General features: G+C 40.8%; 1 protein-coding gene across 4 annotated transcripts in view; it reads left to right on the top strand.

Annotated features, from left to right (window-relative positions):
- The window catches only part of CACNA2D3 (calcium voltage-gated channel auxiliary subunit alpha2delta 3), an 846876-nt gene that overhangs the window by 440137 nt on the left and 385484 nt on the right, over positions 1 to 21255 (top strand). The gene's annotated exons all lie outside the window — the stretch shown is intronic.

Raw genomic sequence — 21255 nt, 5'->3', positions numbered from 1 at the left:
ACACCCTGTGTTGTACTTTTCACCTGTATTGACACCACTGAAAGCATACAGCTCTTGATGAGATTTCAGAGAAAATTGAACCCACTTGCTGTATCTCTTCTTGCACTTAGTAAAAGTGATTAAGTAACTGTTGGGAAATATTGGGGTTCAGTTCAGTTCAGTCGCTCAGTCGTGTCCAACCCTGCGACCCCATGGACTGCAGCACGCCAGGCCTCTCTGTCCATCACCAACTCCCGGAGTTTACCCAAACTCATGTCCATTGAGTTGGTGATGCCATCCAACCATCTCATCCTCTGTCGTCCCCTTCTCCTCCCGCCTTCAATCTTTCCCAGCATCAGGGTCTTTTCAAATGAGTCAGCTCTTTGCATCAGGTGTCAGGTGGCAAAAAGTATTGGAGTTTCAGCTTCAACATCAGTCCTTCCAATGAACACCCAGGACTGATCTCCTTTAGGATGGACTGGCTGGATCTCCTTGCAGTCCAAGGGACTCTCAAGAGTCTTCTCCAACACTACAGTTCAAAAGTATCAATTCTTGGGCGCTCAGCTTTCTTTATAGTCCAACTCTCACATCCATACATGACCACTGGAAAAGCCATAGCCTTGACTAGATGGACCTTTATTGGCAAAGTAATGTCTCTGCTTTTTAATATGCTGTCTAGGTTGGTCATAACTTGCCATCCAAGGAGTAAGCGTCTTTTAATTCCATGGCTGCAATCACCATCTGCAGTAATTTTGGAGCCCAAGAAAATAAAGTCAGCCACTGTTTCCACTTTTTCCACATCTATTTGCCATGAAATGATGGGACTGCATGTCATGATCTTAGTTTTTTGAATGTTGAGCTTTAAGCCAACTTTTTCACTCTCCTCTTTCACTTTCATCAAGAGGCTCTTTAAGTCTTCTTCACTTTCTGTCATGAGGGTGGTGTCATCTGCATATCTGAGGTTATTGATATTTCTCCCGGCAATCTTGATTCCAACTTGTGCTTCATCCAACCCAGCATTTCTCATGATGTAGTCTGCATATAAGTTAAACAAGCAGGGTGACAATATACAGCCTTGATGTACTCCTTTTCCTATTTGCAACCAGTCTGTTGTTCCTTGTCCAGTTCTAACTGCTGCTTCCTAATATTGGGGTAACTTCCTGGATTAAAAGGTAAGCTTTACAAGGATAGGGAGTATGTTACTCTTGACTGTATCCTTAATGCTCTGGGCATTGCCTGCTCCATAAATATATTGCCTGAAACAATATAAAGGTATGTTAATGGAATAAAAGTTTCTTTTACAATTGGAGCATTCCTGGAAAATTTCCAGGATACATTTCTATAAAAGTCTATTTTCCTTTGGCCACCTTTAAATATGTCAGTGCCACCAGCACAGCCATCACCAGAAACCTCTACAGGGCCAGGTGACAATTTAGGCTGAAGGTGTAGCTGTGGCTGCAACAATATCACACCTCCTGGGACTCAACACTGCCATCACTCACTGTGTTTGGTTGTACCTGCCATGTGGTTACAGTAAAGTAATGCTCCTCCCCTAGAGAGTAGGCGTGGCTTCGGCAATGGCCAGGGTAGCCCTCTGTGACGCTCTGTGCGTGTGCTGTAGGAAGAACCGCTGGCCCAGCTGGGGAGCGAGTGCTATTGGTGCTATGCTAGATGCAGGGAGTAGAAGTGTGGGCATCTCTGAGGGAGTGAGCATAGAGGATGGGGAGAAATTCATTACAACTGGAACACAAAGTGAGAAGGAGAAGTTATACCAGAGTTAGTATCCAACCTTCAGTCTGAGGGAGAAGCACACTATAATGAGTTTGCTTTTAGGAGAGAGAAGCAAGTACCTTGTAGTTCAAAGAACAAGTGTATCCAGGGGCTGTTTGTTTATGGTTATTTTTTAGGGTAAGATAGGAAAAAATAAACTTACAGCCAAATTTCTCTAGAGACTTTCTCTTTTGTTGGCCATTGCCTGGGTCTAGAGTTCACCCCCTTGCCAATTTTGTAGCATCGGCATATCTTCCAGAGTCTTAAGAAGGTGTCCAGTGATGGTGCTTGCAACAATAAATAGAAAAGACGCTTAAAATGCTTCCTTCAGGTGGATTCCTAGATGTACACAGGCAGTGTGATATTTGGAGATATGAAGTCTTATGAATGAAAAATTATTAGAGAATGTGAGAAAAGAACTTCATTTAAAATTGTTTTTGAACTTCTGAATGTTGACATTTGAAGTAGTTTTTATTAAAATTAACCCAGGCTTTTGATTCAGCCAGTATAGAGTAGCTGTATTTTAATCAGATCCCTCCCCTTAAAACAGAAAAACTATGAGTATAACACCACCAGTGAGTATAGGAAGACATGCAAGGCAGAAAAAAAGTGAGCTGCCTAGACTTAAAGACTTGGAGGCAAGTTCCCTTGGTTTTTTATTGATTCCCAGGTATCCCAAATAGAGTGCTCCAGAAGTTTCCTGCCTGTGCCAAAAACAGGTACAGACAAAAATCACACAAACTGTAGCCAGTATTAACAACAATCTGATGTTGAAATTTAAATTAAAAAAATAATTTTTAAAAAATTGAAATGTTTCAAAAGCAGTTAGGAATTTTCTTGAAATAAATGCAAACAATATAAAATCTCAACAAAGAAATATAAATGATAAAAAAGAGCCGAATGGAAATTATAGAACTGAAAAATACAGTCACCAAAATAAAAAGCTCACTGGATCAGCTCAACTGGAGATGACAGAAGATAGAATCAGTAAACTTCAGGACAGATCAATAGAAATTATCCAGCCTGTGCAACGGAGAGAAAATAGATTGGAATGAAATGACAAGAGTCTAAGGGACGCGTGAGACAGCAGAGGGCTAGCATTTATGTTATAAACGTCTCAGGAGATGAGAGAGTGGGACTAGATAGATATTTTAAAACATATTGGCTGAAAACTTCCCCAAATTAGTGCGTGTTCAAGAGGCTGAGCAAATTACAAATTGGATGAATCCAAGTAAATTCATGGGAAGACAGTATAATTAAATATAATAGTGTGTGTGTGTATGTGTGTGTGTGTGTGCGTGAAGTCACCTCAGTTTAGTTCAGTTCATCCGCTCAGTTGTGTCTGACTCTTTGCGACCCCATAGACTGTAGCACACCAGGCTTCCCTGTCCATCACCAACTCCTGGAGCTTATTCAAACTCATGTCCATCGCATAGATGATGCCATCCAACCATCTCATCCTCTGTCGTCTCCTTCTCCTCCCACCTTCAATCTTTCTCAGTATCAGGATCTTTTCCAATGAGTTGGTTCTTCGCATCAGGTGGCGAACGTATTGGAGTTTCAGCTTCAACATCAGTCCTTCCAATGAATATTCAGGACTGATTTCCATGTATTTAATTAATTGTTAATTAAAGTATATCAAACATATAGTTAAGATCCTTCACAAGAGTTATTTACATTTTGATAAGTAGCTCTTCAAGCCTAAAGAGATTCATGACACTTGGAAATGAGTGTATAACAGTATAAATTTCACAGACAGGTATTGGGAGAAAATAAGGAGATAGCTCAACTTCCTCAATTGTTGCCATTTTGCCTGCTGCCTACTTACAATACCCGTTCCTCTCATCAGGTGGCCAAAGTATTAGAGATTCAACTTCAGCATCAGTTCTTCCAGTGAATATTCAGGACTGATTTCCTTTAGGATGGACTGGTTGGATCTCCTTGCAATCCAAGTGACTCTCAAGAGTCTTCTCCAACACCACAGTTCAAAAGCATCAATTCTTCTGCGCTCAGTTTTCTTTATGATCCAACTCTCACATCCATACATGACTACCAGAAAAATCATAGTCTTAACTAGACGGACCTTTGCTGGCAAAGTAATGTCTCTTCTTTTTAATATGCTGTCTAGGTTGATCATAACTTTTCTTCCAAGGAGCAATTTTAATTTAATGGCTGCAATCACCATCTGCAGTGATTTTGGAGCCCAAAACAATAAAGTCTCTGACTGTTTCCATTGTTTCCCCATCTATTTGCCATAAAGTGATGGGACTGGATGCCATAATCTTAGTTTTCTGAATGTTGAGTTTTAAGCCAACCTTTTCAGTCTCCTCTTTCACTTTCATTAAGAGACTTTTTAGTTCTTCTTCGCTTTTTGCCATAAGGGTGGTGTCATCTGCATATCTGAGGTTATTGATATTTCTCTCAACAGTCTTGATTCCAGCTTGTGCTTCTTCCAGCCCAGAATTTCTCATGATGTACTCTGCATATAAGTTAAATAAGAAGGGTGACAATATACAGCCTTGATGTACCCCTTTGCCGATTTGGAACCAGTCTGTTGTTCCATGTTCAGTTCTAACTGTTGCTTCCTGACCTGTATACAGATTTATCAGGAGGCAGGTCAGATGGTCTGGTATTCCCATCTCTTTCAGAATTTTCCACAGTTTGTTGTGATACACACAGTCCAAGGCTTTGGCATAGTTAATAAAGCAGAAGTAGATGTTTTCCTCTCAAGTTGCCTCAGTCGTGTCTAACTCTTTGTGACCCCGTGGACTGTAGCCCACCAGGCTCCACTGTCCATGGAATTTTTCAGGCAAGAATACTGAAGGGAATTTCCATTTCTTTCTCCAGGAGATATTCCCCACCCAGGGATCCTACATAAGGGAAAAAAAGTGAAATCTGCCAGAGAGAAAGGACATATTATTTAAATTACCAATTTGAATAACAGCAGATTTTTCATATGAAATCATGGAGATTGGAGGAAATTGCCATAGCGTTTTTCAAATAGTGAAAGAAGTGCACTGTCCACCAGTATTCTATATTCAGTGAAAAAAATTGTTCATGAATGGAGGAATAAAGACATGTTCAGATGAAGGAAAACTATGAGAATTTTCTTACCAGCAAACCTGCCATTAGAGAATAATTAGAGAATTTCTCCAAGCAGAAAGGAAATAACAGAAAAAAAGCTTGAAACTTCAGAAAAGAAAGAATATTGAATTGGTTAAATATAGGAGTAAGTATAATGTAGTGTCTTAATTCTCAGGAGATTTCTAAAAAAATTTTATTGAAGTTCCCAGGTGGCTCTGTGGTGAAGAATCCCCCTACCAAGCAGGAGATGTGGGTTCGATCCCTGAGTTGGGAAGATCCCCTGTTGAAGGAAATGGCCAGTATTGTTGCCTGGGAAATCCCATGGACAAAGAATTCTGGTGGGCCACAGTCTGTGGGGTCACAAAAGAGTTAGACATGACTTAGCAACTAAACAACAACGATCATTGATTTACAATGTTGTTTTAATTTCCGCTGTACAGCAAAGTGACTTAGTTGTTAATATATATATATATACACACATATATATGTATATGTATAAATGTATATAAACTTTTCCACTGTAGTGTACTCACAGGATTTTGAATTATGGTTCCCTGTGCTATACAGTAGGACTTTGCTGTTTATCCATCCTATATATAATAGTTTACATCTACTAATCCCACACTCCCAATCCTTCCCTCCCTCATCCCCGGCTTCTTGGATAACTACGGATCTGTTCTCTATGTCTGTAAGCCTGTTTTTCTTTTGTAGATAAGTTCATTTGTATTGTATTATAGATTTCACATGTAAGTGATATCGTGTGGCATTTGTCTTTGTCTTTCTTTTTTAAAATTTATTTATTTATTTATGGCTGCACTGGGTCTTCGTTGTTTTCTCTAGTTTCAGCGAGGGGGGGGCTACTCTTTGTTGTGGTGTGTGAGCTTCCCATTGTGGTGGGTTCCCTTGTTGCCGAGCACAGTCTCTAGGCACATAGGCTCAGTAGTTGCCCTGTGGCATGTGAGATCTTCCTGGACCAGGGATCAAAACCTATGTCCCCTGCCTCAGCAGGCAGATTCTTAACCACTGGACCATCAGGAAAGTCCCTTGTCTTTCTCTTTCTGACTTACTTTGCTTAGTATGATGATCTCCAGGTCCATCCATGTTGCTGTAAATGCCGTTATTTCATTCTTTTTAATGGTTGAGTAATACTCAGTTTTGTGTGTGTGTGTATCACGTCTCCTTCATCCATTCATCTGTCAGTGGACGTTTAGGTTGTTTTCCTGTCTTGGCTATTGTAAACAGTCTCGCTACGAACATAGGGGTGCGTGTATCTCTTCAAATTATATTTGTCTGGGTATATGTCCAGGGGTAGGATTGCTGGATTGTATGGCAACTCAGTTTTTAGTTTTTGAGAAATCTCCATACTGTTATTTATAGTGGCTGCCCCAGTTTACATTCCCACGAGCAATGTAACAAGGTTCCCTTTCTCCACACCTTCCAAGATTCTCAAATCATATTTGATAGTTGAAACAAGAATTATAACTTCATATGATGTGGTGCCCAATATCTGTTCAGGAAATTCTTAAGTTATATTTGAAAGTGTGGAAGGTAAAGGAACCTAATTAGAAATAAGATTTCTACATTTCACTGGAAGTAGTAAATGCTGATATCAATAGAATGTGATAAATTGCATATTTATATTATAGTACCTAGAGCAAACATTGTGAAAACAATAAAATGAAGAATACTTAAAAAGTAATTAAAAATAAATAAATAAATAGCATTTTCAGGGGGAAAGAAACCTGATGTGAATATTGGCCTGTCAAATTTCTCATGCTTTGGTGAAGTTCAGAAGATGGTATTATAATCTTAACATATGCTTTGCACAAATATTGTTATGTTGTATTTTGTATTGCAAAAACGAGCTGCTTCTTTTAGGAAAATCAAAAGGCTTATATTTACATCTCAAAATGCTAATAGTTATTTTTCTTAAAAAAAAAGTAGCTGACAAAAATGTAAGAAAAGAGAATTAGAGATGAGAAATTCAGAAGAAATGAGCAGGTACAAAAGATAAAAAAGAAGACTTAATCTCTAACATATCACTAATTATTTTAAACATGAATGGTCTAGGCATGCCAATTAAAAGATAGAGATTGGCCAAGTAAGATCTAAAAAAAAAAAAATGAGCCAATCATATGCTTACTACAAGAAATTTGCTTCTAATACAGTGACAAATGTATGTTAAAAGTAAAATGATGGGAAAAGATGCACTAGGCAAGCTTTAAAAGAAATAGAAGTGGCTGTATTAATATCAAGTAAAGTCATCTTCAGAGCAAAGAAAAATACTGGAGACAAAGAGGGGCAGTATCTAATGAGTGTCAATCCACCAGGAAGAAACAACAATTTTAAGTATGTTTGGACCAAACTATGGAGTTTCAAAACACATGAAGCAAAAATTAAGAGTTGAGAGTAGAAATAGAAAAACTTGCAATTATAATTGAGAACTTATACACTTCACATTTGTGAATTGCTAGACCATTAAACTGAAAATCAGCAGGGATATGGAGGAACTGAGCAACACCATCAATCACTAAAATCTAGCTACCATTCATTGCATACTTTACCCAACAATAGTCCAATGTATATTCTTTCAAGTACGCATTGAACATTAGTGAGGATAAAAGAGATCCTGGGAATTCCCTTTGTCCATTTTGTCCTTTGTAGAAGGAAATGGCAACCTACTCCACTATTCTTGCCTGGAGAATCCTGTGGACAGAGGACCTTGGCGGACTACAGTCTATAGGGTAACAAAGAGTCGAACACAACTGAAGAGACTTAGAACGCACTGCCAGCAGTTAAGACTCTGGGCTTCTGGGACTTTCTTGGCAATTCAGGGGTTAAGACTCCATGCTTCCAATGCAGGGGGTGCGGGTTCAACCCCTGTCAGGGAACTAAGATCTTACATGCAATGGGGCATGACCAAAACCCAAAAGGTAAAAGACTGTGCTTCCATTGCCGGGGGCCTGGGTTCGATCTCTGGTTGGGGAACTAGGATCCCACATGTCACACAGTCAAAAAAAGTAAAAGAAATGATAGACCTTGGGTCATAATACAAACCTCAGCAATTGTAAAAGAGTTAAAATGATGCAGAGTATTTTTATGATTATAACGGAATCAAATTAGAAATTATTAGCATAAAGACATCAGGAAAATCTCTATAAACATTTCTAAATTAAAAAATATACTGCTGAATAATTCATGGGTCACAGAACATCTTGGAGGCAATTTTAAAAATATAAAGCTGAATGAAAATGAAAAGACAATGTATCAAAATGGGTGGGCCAAAGCTATAACAGCATCCAGAGGGAAATTTATAGCACTGAATTCTTACATTAAAGAGGAATGCCTCACACTAATAATTTAACTTTTACCAAAAGAAACTAGAAATAGGAGAGCAAAATAAACCCAAAGCAAACAGAAGGAAAGAGATAATAAAGAGCAGAAATATTCTGCCAAGAGACCCAGGTTTGATCTCTGGGATGGGACAATCCCCTGAGAAGGAAATGGCAACCCACTCCAATATTCTTACTTGGAAAGTCCCATGGACAGAGGAACCCAGCGGGCTACAATCCATGGGGTCGCAAAAGAGTCGGACACAACTGAGTGACTAAACAACAACAGAAATCAGTTACAGGCATACTTCATTTTATTTTGCTTCAATTTGTTACACTTTGTAATAATATTGCAGCTTTAGCATCCCTACATCAAGAAAGTCTGTTGTCCCTGTCTTTACAACAGTTATGGTGATTTGTGATCAGTGATCTTTGATGTTAGTGATCTGATTGTTTTGTGACGCTACAAACTGGACCCACTTAAGATGGCGAACTTGGTCAGTAAATGTTTTGTGAAAGTCACTCGGTTTTGTCTGACTCTTTGCGACCCCATGAACTGTACAGGCCACAGAATTTTCCAGGCCAGAATACTGGAGTGCGTAGCCTTTCCCTTCTCCAGGGGATCTTCCCAACCCAGGGATCAAACCAAGGTCTCCCGCATTGCAGGAAGATTCTTTACCAGCTGAGCCACAAGGGAAGCCCAAATGTTTTGTGATTTAGTGCAGTTCCAGCAAGGTTTTTGTAGATATAGACAAGGAGATTCTAAAGTTTGCACAGAAAGGCCCTATAATAATAAACAGTCTTGAAAACGAAGGAAGGAAGAGTCATCCCCACTGTCCCCAGTGCCTCCCCTGTGTGTCTTCTGCGGACTTTGATTCTGCAAGGTCAGGTGCCCATTCTGGATCCATAATTGCATCTCCAGTGGGTGGAACAGCCCAACCAGCAGCCTAGTCTGGGTGTCTACAGCTGTGGGAAGGAGGCAGGCCTGTGCCTGACAGATCTACTTGGTTTTCCAGAATGAAAAGACTGGGCAACTAGGTCAGTGCCTATGAGGCTGATGCTCAGTAGAAGTATTAATGAATGAATTAACGGATAAATGAATGAATGAATGAATAGATAAGCTACCTGGGAGAGGGTTCTCACTGAATAAGTTTTCTTTCATTTCAATAGAAGATCCACAAATGTTGAAAACAAAAGCATGAAATGCATTACATTTGAATATAATCAAAACATTCTGAACTTGATTGTGAATGAAATTATCTGATTCCAAGGTTGACATTCCTTACTACTCTTGTCTAGTTCAGTCGAATCCCCTGAATGGCAATTTTGATGCCATTTTCTCTTTTTCTTTTTGAAATAGGGATGGGGATTATGGCCTGTATAAACTGTGTATAACTGGCATTGTGCATACACATTGATGCTAGCCTTCCATCCTGTTAGTTCAATAATTCTGACTAAAATGTGTCAAATCCTTTGGAATATTTCATTCTTCACTCAGAAACTCCACTGACCTCCTGAGAAGTTCTTGTGACAGTGAAATAACAGATTCTTTCTTACCTTTTCATCTTATGACTATTTCCCTGATGGCCACCGAAATGCTACTTGCAGTTAATGAAAGGGCTTCTACAAGGTGACATCTGGGGTTATTATGTCATGTACCTTTAGTTCAATGACAGCTAACTCTGGTTTCCAAATATTTAGATGACCTCCTAAAAAAATAAAAACTGGGTAATTTTAATTAAAGCAGTATTTGATAAAATTCACTTTAGAAATTTAAAAGAGGAATGAGAGCATCTTGATGTCTTGAAATAAAAGAATGTTAGAGCAAAAAACACTGGCCTTGGACAGACTGAATAGTCCTGTTTCACAGATTTCCTGTGATTTTACTTGACATGGCCCATGACACATCATTCCTGAACAAGTGATCTTGAGATTCTATTAAGCTTTTGTCTTTTAAAGGCATTGTTTACTGTCTAGAGAGAATTTTCTTTTGCTGCTTTATGTACCAAAGAACTGAAATATTTTTTCTTTAAGGAAAGAGAAACCATGACAAATTGGGTGAGCCTGGAGTTTAAATATAGCATTCAAATGAGTAAATACTTGTCCTGATCTACTTCAGACCTTCTGAACCATTCATCAGACCTTAAAATGAACCTCCTGTGGTCTTTCTCCAGGATGGGAAGGAAGATTAGTGATACGGTTTTTCTCTGGTTTTATAATGAAGATGTTCTGAAATCCACTGAACTTCATGGCTCTGTTTAAGATGCATTTCTATTTATTTCTAAATCAGCTGATCTTAGAAACCCATGTCACTCTCATCTTTCTCCGAAGTTTTGATCTTTTCCCACGAGATCAGGAGACACTGAACTTCTGTGAATTAACAAAAATACACATCAGAGTTGTTGAATTTTCCCTAGTGTTGTTTCTGCCAGCCTGAACTTTGTCTAAAGAGATATCCTGGATTCTGAAACTTCCCACTTCTCATGGCTTTTTGGGCATCCAGTGGGCAAGTACGTGTCCACTGTACAAATTTACCAATGTTATGGGAGTGAGGTGTATGTTATGAACTAACTGTAAGTGCAAAGTAACTCTGCTGCCCAAACACCAAGGGAGAGAAAATTGCAGAGTAAACACACACTAAGCCAGTTTTATTCAATTCAGAGTTAATAAAAGGTAGTAAGAATTGCATTGCTTTAAAAATGTCACATTACATTAAAAATCCAGAGAAAATTTCAGAATAATTTAAATGGAAGCAAACATTTTTAGATCTAGTATAACTTAACACAGTGCAGCTCTAAACAAGAATAAGGTGGGTTTATGTATTTTACCACAAAAGACTGACAGTGGTCTAGTCTATGGTTAGGTGAACTACAAGCATGATGTTGAATAACAGATCTCTAGAACTTATCTTGAAATATTGAACTATTGGTTCCCTCCTTATTGTCTTCCATCCTATGCCTCTCATTTATCTATCCATTTTCTTCTCTTGCTATTATGACATTTCCCCCCACTCCTGTTCTCCATCATCTCTTTCTCTCCCTCCCTCCTTCCTTCCCTCTTTCTTTTCAGTTCTAGTCATATTAAAACCTCTATAGCCTAGAAGTCAGTGTGAACCCTCTAAAACCTTACATATATTCTGTTTTCCGTGTCTGGAACATACAGATTTTTTCCCCTTCCTATTCTCCTGCATCTCCTGTGCCCAGTTAACTTTTTCACCCTCTGACCTCAGATAAAATAACAGTGCCCTTTGTGGCTTCCCCATGAGGCCATGTGGTGATCTGGCTTCTCTCTTCCCTCCCCAGTGGCCAGAGTCTTCTTGATGATGTTGTATTTGCCACTGTTTCTATTGCATCCAGCATAGGGCCAGGCCATCCATAAAGGGCACTGAATGGAGGAAGCACTTGATTTATCAGATCAAGTCAGTCTCCTGATCAAAGCCCTTCCAAGACTTCCTATTCCACCTAAAATGAAAGCTAACCTCCTTTATAGTGAGTGCAATGCCTGCTGACCACCATGTGCTCTTTCTTCATCCACTCAGGGCATGGGGTAGATTTCTTTGTCATCACACTCTACACCAGGCCCATTACCACCTCAGTAGGATCTCAGCACCAACTCCTCCTCCTAGAAGAAGTAGAAGCATTCATTTTTGGTTAGATCTTAGTCCAGAGGTCACCTTCTCTGACCCCTCCTCCATGTGACCTTACTCTGACTCATGTGAGCCCTTGTGACAGATGTTCCTTTCTTTTTATTTACTTGTTCATTTGTCTGTCATTCACTACCTGAAAGACCACTCTGTGGACACATACTCTGTGTTTCATCACTGCTGAGTCTCTTATACGGAGCCCTTGGCCAAGTGCTCAGATATTACTGACTAAACAGGTGAATGAATGGAGAAAGGAGTATTCATTTTCTCATCCTGCTATAGTTTAAAATGAAGTCTTAGGTCTTGAGAGTAAAAGAAAAAGCTAGAGGTAGGCAAACTGGCAGCTGGAAAATGGAAGATGATAGCCTGATTTTGTAAGGAAAAAAGGCCAAGGCTGGTTTAGATGAAAACAGCTGAGAGTGTATAAGCAACAGCTTGGAGTGTCTAGGATTTTGATAAAAGTTAGAGCAGTATACTTATATCCACCAGAGTTACTGTTTAGCATGACAGTGTTGAGTTGTTGGGGTGAATTGAAGTTCAGATCAATAGTCTCTGTTTTGGAGAGAGAAGTAGTATTAGAGGTAAAAATGCCTAATTGTTAAGAACCAAATGAATGTGGCTATGAGTCTGACCACAGTGAGCAGCTGTCAGGCAGTGTGTGTGACCTCACCTCTGTCACACAGGTGAGCATCCTCTCTCCCCTTCCTTCTTGTACTATCACATAGGATTCTGGGAAGGTTTAATGGGAGAACGGCGTTAGGGTGTTTTGCAGGGCCAGCATCTTAACAAATTTGAGTAATTGATTATTTGCTTAAGTAGTAATGATTATTAATGATTTGTTAAGTTTTCCTGCCCCAAATTTTAATGTATAGAAAGATAGAGTATATAAAGAATAAACTGCGGTTCTCAGAACAAGCCACTTCCCAGAGCATCTCTCCCAGAGCGACCAGCCCTTCTGCATGAAATTCTCATGTTCATACATACCACCACGCTTATCCACCTTTTGACATTTTTTTTTTTTAATTTTTTTATTAGTTGGAGGCTAATTACTTCACAACATTTCAGTGGGTTTTGTCATACATTGACATGAATCAGCCATAGATTTACACTTATTCCCCATCCCGATCCCCCCTCCCATCTCCCTCTCCACCCGATTCCTCTGGGTCTTCCCAGTGCACCAGGCTGGAGCACTTGTCTCATGCATCCCACCTGGGCTGGTGATCTGTTTCACCATAGACAGTATACATGCTGTTCTTTTGAAACATCCCACCCTCACCTTCTCCCACAGAGTTCAAAAGTCTGTTCTGTATTTCTGTGTCTCTTTTTCTGTTTTGCATATAGGGTTATCGTTACCATCTTTCTAAATTCCATATATATGTGTTAGTATGCTGTAATGTTCTTTATCTTTCTGGCTTACTTCACTCTGTATAAGGGGCTCCAGTTTCATCCATCTCATTAGGACTGGTTCAAATGAATTCTTTTTGACGGCTGAGTAAAATTCCATGGTGTATATGTACCACAGCTTCCTTATCCATTCATCTGCTGATGGGCATCTAGGTTGCTTCCATGTCCTGGCTATTATAAACAGTGCTGCGATGAACATTGGGGTGCATGTGTCTCTTTCAGATCTGGTTTCCTCAGTGTGTATGCCCAGAATGACCCAGCAACACCTTTTGACATTTTTAATGGGAACACTCAAACGGTTAAGCTAGAATGTGCTGTCCATGATTTCACAAATATTTAGTCAAGAATCATGGGAACTGTACCTTGTAAAGTGGCATAGAAACAGGTCAGCACTTGGAGGCACACATATGGGCTGGGCCATCATCGTAAACAGAGCAACCTAAGTTATTTTTATGGCAAGTGTCGCTGATGTGAAAATAGAAAAGAAAGTACAAATGGCATGAGGTCCTATAGCACATTGTAAAATCCTGCCTTTTTGAGTGGCAAGCGCAGCCACCTTAGCTATTCTGCTGTAACCTGCTAGAACATTGTGAATATCAGGGTGATGGGAACCCAGTCAGGCCTCCCTCACACATCAACACATCGGTTGTGACTCCTTAATTTCCAAAGCCTCGTCTTCTCTCTCCTTTCACTGGATCATCACTGATTCTGGGACAGGAAGTCTCACCCTGCCATCTCATATTTTATTTTGGACAAAATGAATTCAGAGCAACTTGATCAGAATAAAAAGCTATTATGAGCAACAGTATTAAATTGCTATTTTTGTAGGCAAAAAATAGTCTGATAGTTCAGCATTTCACTTATTTATTATGGACAGTGCCTGTTAGTTGGGCTGCAACATTAGGTGTACCCCCATTAGCCTGTCTGCTCCCAATAGGTTATGCGGCTGATTCATTTAATCACTGTTAATTGTATAAATTAACTGTACAGGAACCTAGATGCAAATAAAGTAACTAATTAATAAGAAAAAAACAAAAACAATCTGGCAGTCAGAACAATGGACTTTCATATGCAGATTACCCCAGCAGTGTGAAAACATGGCTCTTCAGTCTGCTCTCTAACTTAGATTATTTCTGAGGGATTAAACCTCTTACTTTCGCCAGATTTAGTTAAAATGACTTATGAGAAACCCCTGAAAGTCTTAAAGCTGTGTGACTTCACTTTGTGATGTTCCTTTAGTCTGTGTATGGATGTCAGGCCATCCAAGCATTAACTAGTACTCTGGCCACACGGGCAGAGCCCGTGGACAGTGGGGAGCTGCCAGGGTCTCTGCCTCAGCTGCCACCACTGAGCCTGGGAGGACCATCCAGATGCCAGGCCCAGAGCCTCCACTCTGCCTGCCAAGGCCCTGGTGGTGAAAGCCAGCTGGCACAGGCTGTGTGCAACCCTCGAGTTTGCAGCCAGTTAGTTGCCTGAAACACTTTGGAATTGGATTGGCACTGAAGGCATTTCTCAGGAAGGAGCTGTTATCTGACTTCAGCATTGTCTGAAGCATTGTCTGATGCAGCCTGTCCCTTCCCCGGGTGTTAGGGCTGGGGGTGGGGTGGGGGTCGGGGGTCGGAGGTACAATGGCACACTTGGTTAGAGGACTCAACAGCTAACAGTAGGAAGCTTCTGCAGCCTTACTCCCTCAAGCCTGAGCCCCCTGAGCTGGCTTCACACATTGTGTGTGCCCTGTTGCTAATTCAAGAGCACTCCTCTCCATTAAAGGCATTCAGTGCACAAAGCGGAAGGTGTTTTTGCTTCTGTAGCTGCCTCTTATCTTTAGAGAGAGAAGATGTTCTTCCATCTGTAATACTTAAAAAGGTTTGCTTTAAGTCTAGCAGATTTGTAGAGTATTTGCTGTAAACTCTTACTGGATTGAGCTAGATTGACCTCATTTAGCAGCTCGCTGGGTCTTGGAGGGGAGTATCTAGCACAAATCAGTGTGCCTTGGTTGAAACTGCTATCTCATGATAATTCCACTAGGGAAGTCAGAAAGCTGCATGCCTGGCTTTTTCTCAAGGACTGGTTTGATTTTAGGGACTACAGACTACTGAGTACCCAACATAATGGGATGTGCTGTGAGGCACCGAGGGAGCTAACTCATAAATGGAGCCTCCTGCTGTACTTGTTTTTGGCTTTCCTTCCTTGCCAGCTGCATGAGCCTTCCATACCCTGGCTTCACTGTATGTACATCTAATGAGCCATGTGTGGAAGCTGCAGGTCTTAGAAGGGGCAGTTCACTGAGAGCAGCTCTGACATAAAGTCTGGGGCCCTCCCTGTCATTCTGCTCCCTGGATGCTGCTCTGGACCTCCTTGCCCAGAGGTTTCTTCACTTGGGACTCATTTTCCTTGATAATCAAATGTTTATCTATCTATTATTTTTTGATGATGCCCAGATCGTGTGCCTGAGGTCTTGCACTTGGATTTGTGTGATCCAGAGTAGCTGACCAAAACCAATCACTCAGATTTTTATCATGGACACATCATGTTGGATGAGACTGGTCACGTTTGGCTAAAAGCATTTCGACTTAAATAATTTTGAAATTCCCATTCTTGTCCTCGGGGTGGTGAATGATTAAAACTTGGCAGCTAGGCATAAGAATCCCAAGAACAATATTAAACAATGTGTAGATTCCTGAGCCCACTTGAGATCTACTGGATTAGAATTTGTTGGCCTGGAGTCACAGGATGTTTTTAACAAGTTTCTGGTACTTCTGTTGCAGTCTGTTCATGAACATATTATTTAGACATCACTGGGGTCTAGTACAACCCCAAAACTTTTGCTTGAGTCACCCCACAGAAGTTAGCTGTTCTCCTTGGATTCATTTGAATGTGGAAGCTTCTTATTAAGCATGGATCTTCTGATCTCTCATTACTGTTTCCATTCTAAACCTTGGGAGCCTGACTTAAATATTTGAGTTATTTTTAGAGTGAAAATATTAAATATTTTCATGGTTATGAGATGCCTTCTGAATCTCTTAATTTTTCCTGATATTTGATACTAGATGATTTTAATACCTAGCATATCAAACTAATAGTTGTGAAGGACTCCATGTATAGTCCTAAGTTAAAGATAAAATGCTGTATTCTTGTTTTATCCTTTTAGGACACTAGGAAATAAAACCAGGCATTGATGAACATGAGTAGACATTTATGTAGAGACAAAAGTCTGTGAGCTCAGACAGTCTTCCAGTACGGTGCCAAGTTCCTGTCCATGTGTCTGCCCCAAGCCACAGCTGCCATCGGGATTGGCTAAATCACCTGCAGGGCCTAGTACAAGATGAAAATGAGGGGCCACTTGTCCAAAATGTAAGAATTTCAGGACGGTGTCATCAGATCATTAAATCTGGGCTCTTCCAAACATGTATTCTTGTGCAAAGCCAGTCCCTGGAATTGGTGTCAAATTATTTAGTTCTGAAAATGAATATTTCCTCTTTTTTATCTCTTTATAAGATGACGTCAAAAGATCATTCATACAATAATAAGGAGAAAAGAGTTCTGAATTATTGTAGAGATTTTTGAGGTAGGTAGCTGAGTTTTAGTGTTTTTGTCTTTTTTTTTTTTTTGAACCAGTGTTAAATTTGTTTCTACAGGAGGTATCTCTTCTTTACTACCACATCAGAAGGAGCTTCCATTGGGACCTTTTAAAAAACACCAGCCCCAGAATTTGAGATTGCAAACTGGAGTTGAAGCAGTGCAGTGTCGGCTGTTGTTTAGACATTTCCATTATCTGAAGTTGAAGGTTTTTGTGTGTGGTCCCTCTCTGTTTGGTGTCACTCTCAACAAACGTGTGGAAAGAAGAAATAACCACAGATGCAGCCAAGCTTCAATCAGCTCTGCCTTAATTGGCGAGTCGGTTGCATTTGTAGCACAGGCAGAATCAATTAGGGAGCTGGGCTAGGAGACAGCGCGGGCCCTGCCATCCCCCCTGGCGGAGAGTGTGGGTTGTTGGCTCCACCAAGAGGAATAGGTGCCGTCGCTGGCCTTATCGTAAACGAGGCTCCAGGACTGCTTAGTTCACCCAACCAACTGTTTTCGGTTCTTTTATTTTCCAAGAATTCCTCCTGCCCTCCAGGCTTTCTCTGCCTCATCTCTCCACTCTCTTCTTTTCTTGCAAGGGCCTGCCCCTCTGAGGTGTCATTGTGTGGATCTTTCTGGTTCCCTTCAAGGCAGGGGTTCTCTCTTCTTCCATTGTCCCCAGGGCTCCAGGCCCCGAGTCAGGCACCCAGTGGCCACTTGGTAGTGTGTCTTGTCTGTCATGTGGAGCAACCTGGTATTTTTGCAAGTTGAAAGGTGGCTTTGTGACTAAGATCCCCAAATTTGAAATTCTACAAATATGGACATGTTAGGAAGAAGGGATTCATTTACAGCAGTCTTTGTCTGTCTAATGATGCTTTCATTTTTAACATTTCTTTTTATACCAAATAATAAAGAATATGGATAAGCAAAAGGAAGAAAATTTTAAAAGTTGCATGTAATCTTAACAAAAAGAACCAACTATACTGCTGTATTTGTCCTGAAGGCCCTTACATCAGGTAATTGTGCTTAAAAAAAAAAAGTAGATTGTTACTTCTTTAAATGTCCTTTAAAATTATTACAAGTTGTGATAACCCTTCTAGTCCCTGAAATATTCTTCTAAAATATTTCAGATGATTACAAAACATTTCAACCTCCTTATTGTTGAAAATACAGTTTGGTTTCCTTTTTTCCCCCTGTTTTTATAAACAGTACAGTGATGAGCATCTGTATAAATATTTGCATATTTGCTTGATTAATTCCCTATAATAAATTCATAGAATTGAACTTGGGTCAAATCATATTTAAGTGTTGCATGAATGTAAGGCCTTTTATATATTTTAGTTTGTCCATTGAGTCAGCAAGTATTTGAGTGTTTGCCTTGGGTTGGCTAGGTACCATAAGGGTGTTGGGGCCATAACATGAGCGAGACAGATGAAATGAGACATCTCCTTTCTCTCATGGAGATGCTGACTATAAATATACATCTCTTTGTAGCCGAAGTTTCCAGAGCTTGGCACTGTATTTGGAGTGAACTGAAGTTGTGACTTGTATCTGTTCTCATGTAGTGAGGCTGATGAAAGCCTCCTTCCTCCAAGAAGCTCACTTGAGTCAAAATCAAGGTTTTTATAAAGTTTATGAAGGATGGACTTGGACCTTCAGAAATACCAGAAAGTTGTGAAGGGTGAGATCTGCCTGTTTACACACATGGCATCTTGTCAGGAGAGACACAAAGCAGGCACTTCTATATAAGTAGCATTTGGACTGTGACTTTCCTCAGTCGCTAGAAGGTTCTCAAAGCTGGCTCCCTTAGGGGCCTCACAAGGAGGATGGTGAACTGATAAGATCAGCAGGGAGTCCTCCTGAACCCTGACTTGTCCCGCTGTGCAAAGCTTCCATGGAGGCACCAGTTCCACTTCAGATATTTCCATGTCACAGAGAATCATCAGTTCTGGGCTCATCCGCATCATCTTAACATGGGACAGTAAGTGCTTCTGCCATTGAAATGCAGTTATAGTGCAGCTGACTTCCTAGTATGAATTAGTACTCATTGTTCACATCCAGGAGATCTATCTGGTCTCTAATTTGGCACTAGCGTTAAACATCTGCTACCTTCAGACACTTCAGTTTGTAATATACAACATTAAGGACAAACGGGGACTGACTCAGACAGAGTTCTATCAGGTCTGTACTTTTTCCCCCAAATGGCAAACATCTGGACCTACCTCTTTAATATCAGTTTTTTTGGGTCATTGTGTTTTCACGTTTGAGAAACACTGTCTCACAGTCTGCCTTCCCCACCAGATCTAATCACAGTCTGATTCACTTTGAGATAGTGGTGTCATAAGAAGTGTACAAAGTGCTTCTCTTTCCAGCATGTAGAAGGGAAACACGTGTAGTGAAGAGATAGAAAACACAGGGGAGCTTTCCCCAGGGGAAAAAATCACAATGTGCCCCTAACACATGATAGAAAAAGGTTTCTAGAAAATAGGTAGTCCATGGGGCTCATTTGAGGCCTAGTAGAGAGAGCATTCCCAAGACAAAGCAAGGTGATACTGACGATCGCAGTGTTTATTAGATGCTTTCTGTATACCAGCCTTGGCTTGAGCACTCATGCCATAGATCCAAGATATATTCCCAAAAGATGGCGTAAGATTCAGCCAAGGAATTTCTCAGACTTCACTGGAGCATGAGAGAATTATCCCAGAGATGAGGGTGAAGGAGGGTTTGTTGCCAGGAGGAATTATATCATGATGAAGAGGCCATATTTATATGAAATCATCTTGTGGCCTAGTATCAGGTATGGAGGCCATCTGGGTCTCTGGCAAATGGCCTTCTGTGGTTTGGGTTTGTAGCTCAATAGTAATGGGACCATTGAGATGTGTGAAGGCATGTTTGGAAATTTCCATGAGGCATTTGACATCAGAATGAGGCAGTCATGATCCCTGGGACACTGCTTATTTATTCAGGCTGATTTTATGTTGATGTGAGCAGTATCACTATTTTAGGAGAAGGTGAGTGGTACCATGTCTTGTTACTGATAGAGCTGAAGATTGGAGAGCTTCCACAAGGCACTCTTACCTTTAGCTCCTTAGTTTTAGTCTGTCATCTGATGACCACAGTACAAAACAGCCTAACATAGCCAGGCACGTCTGAGGAACACCTGCTCTGTGGCTGTCCATCAGAATTTTGTACTCCATGGGCACTGCCAGATGCTAGGTGTGACCCAGGCAGCAAGGAACAGGGGCCTGCACACTTCCCATATCTTCTTTGCTCACATGCATAATCTGTTCCACTGGATCTCATTTAAAAAAAAATAGATTCCACAGTAAGTTTATTAAGAATTTCAAGGCAGTAACAGCACAGTGTTAAACCAAGCACAGGCCCTTTGAACATGGGGCCCTGTGTGGCTGCATCTGTCTCGTGCCCCTGAAGCCAGGCCTGTGTGAGATCCCCAGGGCTGTGTATGCTGCATCATCAGGGATGTCAAGAGCTGCACCCTGTGCATTGGGAAGGGCTGACTGAATATGAATTTAAATATGGGGCTCTGCACTTTGAAACCCACCTTCCTCATACTTTGCTCTGCCATCCTGGACAAATATTTCACCATTCGAAGACTCCATTTGCCTGTGTGTTAAATAGGAACCTAATAGTACCTTTTAGGGGTGTTTAGGAAGATGGAGTGCAGTTATGGATGAAAAGTACCCAGTGCCCAGTATACAGTTACCATCCAGCCAGCGTTGGCTGCCTTTGGAGGAATTGGGTGAGGCAGTTTCTGAAAGCCTTCGTGTGACTGCAGCATCCCTTGTCCAGGTGTAATGGGCACAAAATACAGGTCTGCTGAACTCTAGTGACCTGGATGGGCATCACTGATGTTAGCCTTTCCCCCAAGTAACCCCAGTCAGAACCACCGACTCTCATCAACTCCGTGGATGTGGGATTGTTTTGTCTCCTGATGTCCACTTTTTATATTAATCCCTTGCTCTTAATTGGGAGGACTCAGACATGCATTATAATTACATAGGAAAAAACATGATCACTATTATCCCAGAGTTATCAGGATTGATTCAACTAAATCAAATGCTGGTGGAGAGAGAGGGTTGTGTCGACAGGACCTTCCACTGGCCTGGATGTTGTGACTGTTTCGCAGAGATAAGCGGCCTCGCTGTGCCTGCTGGCATCCGGGCGTAGGCAGCCGCGGCACTCGTGCTGGTTCATCTCCCCAGGCGTTAAGCTGCGCTAATTGCTTTGGAAGGGAGGCCTTCTCCCGGACAGCAGCATATGCTGCATGAGCGCCTGAAGCAAAGATAAAAAGCCACCCTCCTCCTCCTTTATTGAAGTTTAATAATAAAATGGAACTGTCACCATTCCCAATAAATTGTTTATTTTAATTTAGAAAAATAATGGAAACTGGCCACCTCCTGGCACAGTTGTTGAGGAACGGTTTCCTGGCTCAGCTAATTTTGAGCCAAATACTGTCCT

Source organism: Cervus elaphus, chromosome 24 (assembly GCF_910594005.1).
Source record: "Cervus elaphus chromosome 24, mCerEla1.1, whole genome shotgun sequence".
NCBI lineage: Eukaryota > Metazoa > Chordata > Mammalia > Artiodactyla > Cervidae > Cervus > Cervus elaphus.
This window is presented reverse-complemented; position numbering and strand designations above follow the sequence as displayed.